Genomic DNA, 10626 nt, shown 5'->3' with positions numbered 1-10626 from the left:
AAAAGAGGCTTGAGTTTAGTCACCAATAAGCAGTCTAAGTGTTATAAAACAGAGATAATATTCAATATTGGGGGTTTTAACTGTGCTAAAATTCAAAATAACATCAGCCAGAAATACAGAAAGAGTTGAGTTTAGAAAGGTAGTAACAAGGCAGCCACTTACTGTGAATCATTTCAATTCAAATCCAATCTACAAGCCCTCACATGACAGTGTGCTGGTCCTCACTTTGCTTCATACAAAGGTAAGAACTTGAAATTCTTCTCACTGAAAGGTCTCTTTGCATTGCTTCATAGCCAGAACCTTGATGCCAATCAGGTACTTCAATCTTGATTCTTGGCTCATTTTAGTGTTTAACATATTCATTTCACAGCTTAGAATGCATTTGTTTTTGTCTTGCTGTTTTACAGTTAACTGCCATTTTGATATAAAACCCAATTTACCTGCGATTATTATCACAGCAAAAATAATATTTGCCAATAAAAAACAAATTTAATGCTCCACTGCCATTACCGATAAAACCGTCCGCAATCGGGCTGTGTTATAACACAGGTTCTAAAGATTCTAATCCCGCCCGATAAGAAACGCAATATTCTGCGTAACACAGCCGATTTTAATCGGGGACTTCCAGACGGATCGGGTGGTTCAACACATGAACGGGCAGGATTGGGGAAAGTACCAAGTGGTGATTTTGTTGTCACTGATTCTGTTGTGTTCAAAGTTGTTTGTCCAGTTGTGTGTGGTGCTAAAACTTTGCATGCATAATTTATTATTAATTTTTCAATATAAAAGGCCGACAAACCTAAACACCAAGTTCATTTTTGGTGTTTCTATGGATATTGTTTGTGTATTGCTCGAAAGTATATGTCAGAAGTGCGTTTTTAACATCACTAACTATTAACAAAATTACGGATAATAATAATAATCGAAAACGCTTACTTTCAGATGTTATTTTGTCCACATTCTGAAACAAAACAATAAATAAAAATCATTATAACACCAAAGTTATGCAGAGGCAGTTTGAATTTTTTTCTGCTGAGTCACCTGACTTTTTGTGAAATTGATTATGCCGAAAATTAGTCCCAAAGCAGCCAGAATCACAACCACAAACACCAATATCGTATTTAGATTGCACAACTCTCGCATATTCCAACATTTTTCTGGTGTTTCGTGACGTGATTGAGCACTTTCATTGTCTAAAAATATTGAACATATTGTAAATCTGCAATTGCTACAGCTCTTCGGTTGCACATTGAGTTTTGAATTTATCTTAACTAATGACAAACGTCGACCCATTCTTCCTCTGAACTTAGGTTACAAAACTGGGTACTTACATTAAAAGACTTATGTTTAGAACTAAAAATATTACTGTAGGGTTGACGTTAACTCAAAAATAAAAAGCAACAAAAAATACTGACATCAGCTTGATGTGAGCAATTTATTGAGAACTTACTAATATTGTAAATTGTTTTATCTCTGGTAGTAGTATTTTGTCGCAATCCTGTTACATTACGAGCATTTGATGATGATTCCTCGTATATGTTTGAAAATTCTTGTCTAATTTTTGTCATAATAAAGTTTGCTTTAGTCCAAAATGTTGTCATAAATCAATGCTAAAATGAAAAATTAAAACAGCAGTAATGTTTGAAATACCTGGTTCCCTTTTAAGAGTTTGTTTCATCGCTTGTCCTTCTTTAATTCCGACCGTTTCGTATGTGTCATCACCATCATTTACGTAAATGTGCGCCATACTTTGAAAATCAGTAACTATTCTAAATCTTTGGACACAAATAAAATTATATGTCATACAAAATGTTTACTCATTTTCGATGTAAAAACGCCGGAAAAAGACGTTGATTAAATATTGCCCGACAGCTTTCAAAATTTCGACGTATAAACACTAAGCAAGACTGTGTTGAGATGAAAAACCAGTTTTACCAATGAAAGTTACTTACAATACTATCCTTTAACTAAATTCGTATTTTCGACATCTATAACTTCCTTATCTGCTTTCTGCCTGTAAGCAATTGTGGAATAAAGCAAAGGAAACAACGCTGCTGCAGTTACAATATGTGTCAGCTTAGAGTTGCAAGCGGGCCCGAACCCGAAAGTATAAACCCGAAGCCCGGCCCGAACCCGTAACGTTTTTGAGAAGCCATTTTAGGTCCGAAATTTTGATTGACAGGCCTATCCACGAAAGCCTTGCAACAAACGATGAGAAAGAAAAAAGAGAAAGACATCAAACACAATGAACAATAGTAGACAATGAGGTGAACAATACGTTTTAGAGTGGGGTGGTAAAAGCCAGAGACCTGCTAATTAGCTGAGTGATATTATTTAAAAAAAATGGCGGAAACGGAACGTAAAGTCAGGCCCGTTTTCTCACAAATACCTAAGCCCGAACCCGGCCCGACTTGCAACTCTGTGTCAGCTCAAACCGAAAGTCTTAGTCTTTGAGGTAGAACAAATAATTTGCTGAAAGTTTATTTGCCAATAAACCTGTAGAGATGATCTTTCTACCTCCTTGTATTACAACCTACTTGAACAACAGTCTGGTTCCTAATAGCATTTGAGTCACACAATAGAACAGAATGCGTGTTTGCCTTGTCGCAGAAATAGCTTACAAAACGGATAAGTGAAATTGGGCCGTGTGACGTATTTGGCAAATAGCACTTTGGTTTTAATTTTACACAGGTCTATTTACGATATTACAACATATCACTTGCTGTCATGCAACTTTGATACTAAAAGCAATTCATTTTTTTTGCATTTCAATTAATCTAATTTGATGTTTGCTCTTTTTCATTAACAACCAACTTGAAAACCTAGAAAAAAACATCTTGCTGTGGTATTTGTTTAGTGAAGTATTGCTGTGCAACTACTCTGTACAGGTGTATCTCTTTTCGCAAGCAGTACAGCAGGAGGAACTATCCACATGTGACAGGTAGTGCTCGTTACCACGAATTGCTTAAAAATCGTAAAGTGTCGGAATCGTAAAGATTCTACCCTTTAGCATTTTCCAGTCTCAACGTTTATTACAAACATACGTCAGTAGTCTGATTCTTTTTTGACCTTGTTTCGTTTTATTCTGCTGAGATACCTTTGCGTGTTGACTCGAACAAAATAATGCAAATAGAGCAGTGCCGAGTCACACAGTGGACAAGAACTTGCGTCTTTGTAGACTATATTCTAAAAGTTTCTCAAATTTCATTTGATTTAGAATTCTTAGAAACTGATATTCCAACTTTTTTTGAATTTCCTAATTAGATTGGAACGCATTATACATTCATTAAAAGGTGAGTCTGTTTCAACATTTTAACAAAGAATTGGGTTAAATGAATGAATACTAAACGCATAGGATATGTTCATAATCACTAATGACTCTCATACCATGTAAAAAGTTACATTTATTGGACGCTTTAAATGACTGCTGCTGTCTACCCATCGTTTTCCAAATGCTAAACAGAAACTAATGTACATCACGTTCAAGTGGTTCAAACGGTATTAAACCTAGCGCCTCAAAAGGGTCGTTATCACAGATGGCGTACCATAAAACCGTCGGCAAGGTTATGCAATGTTTGTCTAAGTCGTAAAAATCTTCGTACTTGTTTTGTTGTTTCGCGTTTTTATGTACGAATTGTGTCTTGTACAATACAAACCTATATTAGTTTAAACCAGTCTAGTAATCATCCTATGTCATGTTTTATACCCGAGTGTCCGTGCAAGTAATGTTTTAGAATATGGAGCAAACTTTTGCTCCCGAGGAGGTTTTAAAATCCAATAAACTCAAATTGCAATTGCAAAAAGCAGAACCTGTTGGTATTTGAATGTATGACTTTGTTTAACAACATTAAACTTCAAAACGGGCACTAGAAGATCCATCTCTCGAAGCAAATTTTGTTGTGATCAACACTTTGAGAAAGCTACATTGTTTCAAGTAGTACTTTCAGTATTTGGCAATATAATCAAGCGTTGTTGCTACTTTACAACTTTCAACTGCACAAAAGCATATCCTTCTACCCACAACCGGAAATGGAAACTACGTCAATCTTCGATATTTCAGACATTGTCGTAAAACTCAAGCTTTATGCTAAGAAAAACCCGCTGCGTTTCATCATCGTGGTTGAGGGCATCTATATATATAATTCCCATAAGTATCACATTGGTCTTGACACTTATAGGCCTAAACAGTGTACACTGTTTGGTTCCCAAGCAGTTGCTTGGTCATCGTGAGTCAGTTTACTCTTTGGTTAATGCCCAATTGTGGCATTGAACATCGTAGGTGAGGCATATTTTTGGTCTCTTACTCTCAACCGTTGAATGACTACACTAGCCAATACGACCTATCTCTCGTCACAAGCGGCACTGATTAGAGCAGTTTGTCTGCAGAGCCTATAATTATATTGCAGTGGTTCTCAGCAGGTGGTACGCGACGGCAGTCCTGGTGAATACTTTACTTATTTGTTGCGTAATTGTGGACACCCATCGCTTGTTCTGACATAATTCGTTTGTCACTAAAAACAGCCCGTTGCGTATGATTTGTTTTGCTGGCGCAATTTTTGGAAGCTATTACTTCTTTGTAAACAAAATTGAATAACGATAACAAAAACGATTATGCGATCACCATTAAACTAGTTTGCAGAAAATTAAGGTATACTGTGCGAAAAAAATTGCAAATCCATAAAAAAAATGATACACTGTTCCTTATTTAACTTTATTGCCAATTTATCAGATTGCATTCTTAAATGGGTTGCGTCGAAATCCCACATAACGCAGCTTTACTGGACAAAGAAAAACCAAAGCACTAACTAATCCTGGAGTAGGAGCTGCAAAATTTGACCGTGAATGCGATATTATGCTTATTTTAGGACATACAGCAAATTTATTGTTGTTGTATGTTTTCCACATTTCCTTATATTTGTTCGGGTTGAGTTGAGTTGAGTTTATTTCGCTTGGTGAAAGACAACATAGCAACACAATTGCACTAAAACAATCACCAAGCCGGAAATAGCTGCGCAACGTTAAAACGTTATGAAGCGCAAAAAAGTGTCGGGCACAATTGGTGGAAAGTGGTACAACGCGCTGCAGCTACACCGTATTATAAGGCGTTATATGTCGGGTGCTCACAAGAAAGTGAGTGTGGCGCAAAATGAGTATAACACGACTGGGGGGGAAACGATGGTGGGACCAGTCGCGGGGGCCCTAGAATCTAACCACCCGTGTTAGGAAAGAGGGTGGGGTTCGACAGGAAAAGAAACCACCGAAAGAAACCCTGCCGGATAGTTTCAAGCGCCGGAAGGAAGAACACACAACAAATCCCTAGTCGCCATTAATAGTTAACCTTGGACTCACTTGCAGTTAAAATTATTGATGAGTATTTTGGCAGTTGATTTAGTCATTTAAAATAAATAAGGATATTAGTTTATACACGTCCAAAGAAGTACAAAAATAAATAATAATAATAGTAATAATAAAGCATAAACAATAAACCCAAAAGAAGAAAAAAAACACAAAAAAAGAACAAACAGCAAGGAAATATTGCAATGAATAATTCAAATTTGAATAGCTCGTTGTCAGCACAGCCGTTTTCTATGAAGACAGAAGGATGGTTTAATCTATGATAGTCCTGCAACAACAAACAAACAGCAGCAGTTAACTGGTTCCAGGACAAAGGCAATGCAATAATTAGCAACACATGTACAAGACTACACCACTTCAAGTAGAAAATGTTTTCGTGAAAACAACTTGTGTTCAGTAAAAAAAATAACATTCAGAAGTTTGTGCTAGTATAAATAAGAACACTGCAAGCGTGCGGGTGAGAGTAGTTTAACTTAATCAGGACTGTACAAAAGGTGGCAATCGTGAAAAAGACTTATGTTCCAGCGTAGGGCCATACCCGAGCCAGCAAGTGGTGCAAAGGTAAAACAATATAACGTGCAATTAATGCGGCAACAGGTAGAATATAAACACTGTACTACGATGTGTGTTGAAAATAATACTATTTGTGTATGTGCACATGCAAAACAAAATACAAGAAAAAAATAGCTAATCGGTGCTCAAAACTCGTGCAAACAAAATGCAGTGACGTTTGTGATGAACTGTCTTGTAGAGTTTGCATTCCTAAGTTGGTCGGGAATGTCATTCCAAGCTTTTGGACCAATATATTGCATTGATTGCTGATTGACACTATTGCCATAATAAGGTTTGAGGTAGTTTAAGTTGGCACGTGTGTTAATGCTTTTATGACTTACTTTAAAGAAATCAGCAAATATGGCTGGATGCATGTTGTTATTATGCTTATACATAAACGTTAATATTTCAAGCATATATAGCTGCTTTATTGTTAACAAGCCGTTATTTCGCATTATATGTTCGATGTTTTTAGAGCCCCTTACACCAAAAATGATTTTAATAAATTTACTACAGATACCCTGTAATTTTGAAACAAGAACTGATTGACCATGATGCCAGTTTATTATGCAGTATCGAATGTGTGACATGATGAGGGAATGGTAAAGGCTTAATAGTGTGTCTTTTTGTAAGTATTTTTTTACCTTTGTTACTATTGCAAGGTTACGCTTGCATGTCTGGTAAAGCTTATTGACATGCTCCTTCCAAGATAGTCTTTCATTAAGAATTATACCCAAAAATGACAGTGATTTAACCTGTTCCAGTCTCTGGCCTTTGATGGCTACATTTATTGTAGGATGTCCGCTTGAATGGAACACCATTGTTTTTGTCTTGCTTATATTTAGGGTAAGTTTGTTGGCAACTAACCAGTCATATATGGTTTCCATTTCTAAATTAGCTTTTTTTTCCAGTTCGTCTTTAGTTTTAGCACTTACTATAATAGTCGTGTCATCAGCAAACATTAATGGAGTGCTATAATGTAGGCAAGTTGGGAAGTCATTAACATATATAATAAAAAGCAGAGGACCAAGAATGGAACCTTGGGGAACTCCTAAAGAAATATCTTGTTTATTAGTTGATATAAAATCATTATAGAAAACATGCTGTGATCGGCCTCCAAGATAGCTCTCAAACTAGTCAAGTGCCACCCCTCTAATACCACATGCATATAGTTTTTTTAACATAATTTTATGATCAATTGTATCAAATGCCTTTGACAAATCTAGGAATATGCCTAATGTGTGATTTTTATTGTTTAAATTCTCAGTTACTTCCGCTATTAATTTAGTTGTTACATGGCTTGTCGAGTGTTGCTTTCTAAATCCAAACTGGGAGTTGGAAAAAAAGTTCGTTGTTATTAAGAATGAGTATACTCTATTGTAAACCAATCTTTCTACTACCTTTGACAGGTTTGAGAGCAGGCTTATCGGCCGATAGTTTGATGCTAATTTTCGATCTCCTTTTTTATAGATTGGAATGACTTTTGCCTGTTTAAAATCAGTTAAGAAAGTACCAGTACGGAAGGATAAATTAATTACATGACTAAGGGCAAGTATAATATTTTCACTGAAGTTCTTAATCACTTTTACAGGGATCTCATCAAATCCACAACTTAGTTTTGGTTGCATGGACTGGATGGTTTGAACGATTTCACCAGGACAGGTTGAGTACAGAAACATGGAATTGGGGCAGTCTTTTGACAAGTATGAGTGAAATGGTTTCTTTGGTGGATTTAGTTTTACAGCCAGGTTCTTTGCAACTGTGCCAAAATATTGGTTAAAATGGTTTGCTATTTTCTTGGGTTCAGTTGTAATACATCCATCAATTATCATCGGACTGGATGATTTTGTTTTCACCCTGCCAAGCAGCTTATTGATTGTGGCCCAGGTCCTTTTGGTGTTCTGTTTAGTGCTTGTAAACAATTTGTGATAGTGTTCCTGTTTTTTCTTAGTCAACATGTGTGTATACAAGTTACGTATTTTGTTATATTTTTCTTTTCTACATTCTGTCTTTTTGTTCATATATTTTTTGTAAGACCTTTGCTTCAGCATTTGTATATTTTGGAGTTCCTGATCAAACCATACCTGTGTTTCGTGTTCTGATTTTGTGGGGCTAAAGGGGAAGCAATTTACAAATTGTTGACCAATGAGCTGAGTTAATAAACTGTAGGCCTGGTTTGGGTCATTTTGGGTCATTACTCCAGAAATGTCTATGTCAGAAAGATTTGTTTTGAATTTCTTAATGTTTTTGTTACAAAAGTTTCGTTGCCTTGGTACCATGTTATTATGTTTTGTTTTCACATTTGTGCAAACCATAATTGGCAAGTGGTCTGATATTGCATCAAGTAGAATGCTACTGATTGTTTTGCGCTTATGGTTATTTGTCCATGAAATTTAACAATCTCATGCTTGATTGTTATTAATTTTTGATGAAACTTTTGTAGCTGTATTTATGGAGCTAAACATCGCGTAACCGAAATTTTATTTGTAATGTTGTAAAAATATCCTATCGTAAAGCAATAGGATGAGTCTCAAAATATCCCATTAGTTGGCGCCGAGTTTCTTACTTAAATTACAGTTGATTTAAATGTTTACATTAAAAACCGTTAACTGTATGTAGAGTCATCGTTTTTATTGTTACTCTGTGTGATATATGTTTTTTACGCATTGTTAGAAAACAAATCCATACAGAAAAGTATTTTTTTAGACCAAGTAAACCGTTTAATGAACATCAAGTCGGTAAAGTTACTTTTAGGTGTGAATCAACATGTGTATTTTCAAATTTGAAATGACACTGAAACTCGTTTCACAAACACCACATCGATGAGGTTTCTCTTTTGTGTGGGTTAACATGTGTGTTTTCATAGTTCCACACTGTGTAAATCTTTTATCCCAAAATCACGTCGAGAAGGTTTCTCATCCGTGTGAACCAACATGTTTTTTTTTTAATCTCAACTACGAGCAATCCGTTTTTTTACAAACATCACATCGGTGAGATTTTTTATTGGTTTGTGTCAGCATGTGCTTTTTTAAATCACCTTGACGCGCAATTTTTTTTCACAAACGTCACATCGATGAGGATTCTCTTTTGTGTGTGTCACTATGTGTTGTTTTAATACTCCAAGTCGACTAACTGTCCTTCCACAAACAGTAAACTGACAAGATTTTTCGTTGTGTGGGTCAACATGTGTCTTTTCTAAATTCAACTTTTGGCAAATGCTTTTTCACAAACATTACGCCGATGAAGTTTTCTCAATGCTGTGTTTCGGCATATGTCGTTTTGCATTTCCACCTTCAAGAAACCTTTGATCACAAACATCACTTTAATCCAAGACAAAATCCGTTGATGTCATCTCTCCTAAAATTAGTCAATCAGGTATTATAAATAAAATATGGTTAAACCGATTTACGATTAATATATTATAAGCTGAAACAATATACACCAGTGGTTTATTGTGGGGTCTAACTGGTAGTTTTTTCAGTGTGTAGGGAGCCACAAAAAAAACGAAACCCTGAGAAAATCACTAACAATTAATACTTTGAAAGCTAAAATGGCAATTATTGGTGTGTTTTTTCAGGTTAGGTGGGTGCCGCAAAATGAGTAGTTAGGAGCCGCATGTGGCCCTGGGAGCCGCGTTTGAAAATCACTGATATAGACTTTTTTGTTATTCTTGCAAATGAAAATACGTCATATACGGTTGTCTACATCAGGGTAACGTCAGTTACGCAACACAGTCGCTAGCACCCCGGGAGCGAACACGAGAAAGACAGAAACGGCGATAAAACGTAGATAAAATCGCAGTTAAGTGTTGTAAATGCGACCGAAAGCTAATCGGCATTGGAACATCAGTTTTTATATTCATCATCGAACTATAGGTTCCTTGTTGTTTGAAATACACGCTTAAACAAAGTACCATCCGGCGTTGTTGGAATTTTTGTATCCACGAAAGAAATGTCGTTTTTCAGTCCAAACAAACAAGCACAATTAGGTAACACAATAGTTTAAGTCCCACAACCCGTTAAACCTTTGTATATTGGAGAGTCGGGCAGGTCACTGAACGCGCGCCTGAAGAGACGACAAACGTAGCAAAAAAGAGTTTCGAAGAAATCGTCCTTGGTCAGCTGCGCAACTGACTGCGGTCACGTGATCAATTATGCAACTGCTCCTGTGATTACCAAAGAGACAGATTACAGAAATAGAGGGTTTTTTATAATTTTGTAGAAACCATGATAATATTATGCCGATTAGCTATCTGCCACTTTACACCACTGAAGTACGCTTGTTGTCTACATTTTTGCTGCAGTGTCTTTCTCGTGATCACTCTCACTGTGTTGAGTAGTCATCTTGTGAAGAAAAGTCCATCTTGTTTCAGCTAGTTTGTAACAATTTTATAAATTTTGAAACCGACTTTTTGCACATTATAATGTTTTCTAAACAAAACACGGCTTAAAAGCAGAATAAACATTAATCCGATTATCTTTCTGCAAATCGTAACTCTCAACTTAAGTTGGCTAACTGGCATCAACTGGCTTAGCGATCAACAATTTCAGCAACAATTTCTATTTCCTGCGTGTCCGATTTTATTTCTCCAACACACACACACACAAATTCGCATCGTAAATCATTGAACTCACAAGAACCCAAATTTAGCTGTTGAAGAACTACCACCTAGTCGGGGTTTATTTTGTTAAACATTTCTGGCGTCTAGTGTACTTTCTT

The 10626-nt window shown here is 36.1% G+C and overlaps 1 pseudogene; it reads right to left on the bottom strand.

Moving 5' to 3' along the window:
* Positions 1-10626, bottom strand: part of LOC145219391 (uncharacterized) — a 28163-nt pseudogene that overhangs the window by 7445 nt on the left and 10092 nt on the right.

Source organism: Phallusia mammillata, chromosome 3 (assembly GCF_965637545.1).
Source record: "Phallusia mammillata chromosome 3, kaPhaMamm4.hap1.1, whole genome shotgun sequence".
Lineage (NCBI taxonomy): Eukaryota > Metazoa > Chordata > Ascidiacea > Phlebobranchia > Ascidiidae > Phallusia > Phallusia mammillata.
This window is presented reverse-complemented; position numbering and strand designations above follow the sequence as displayed.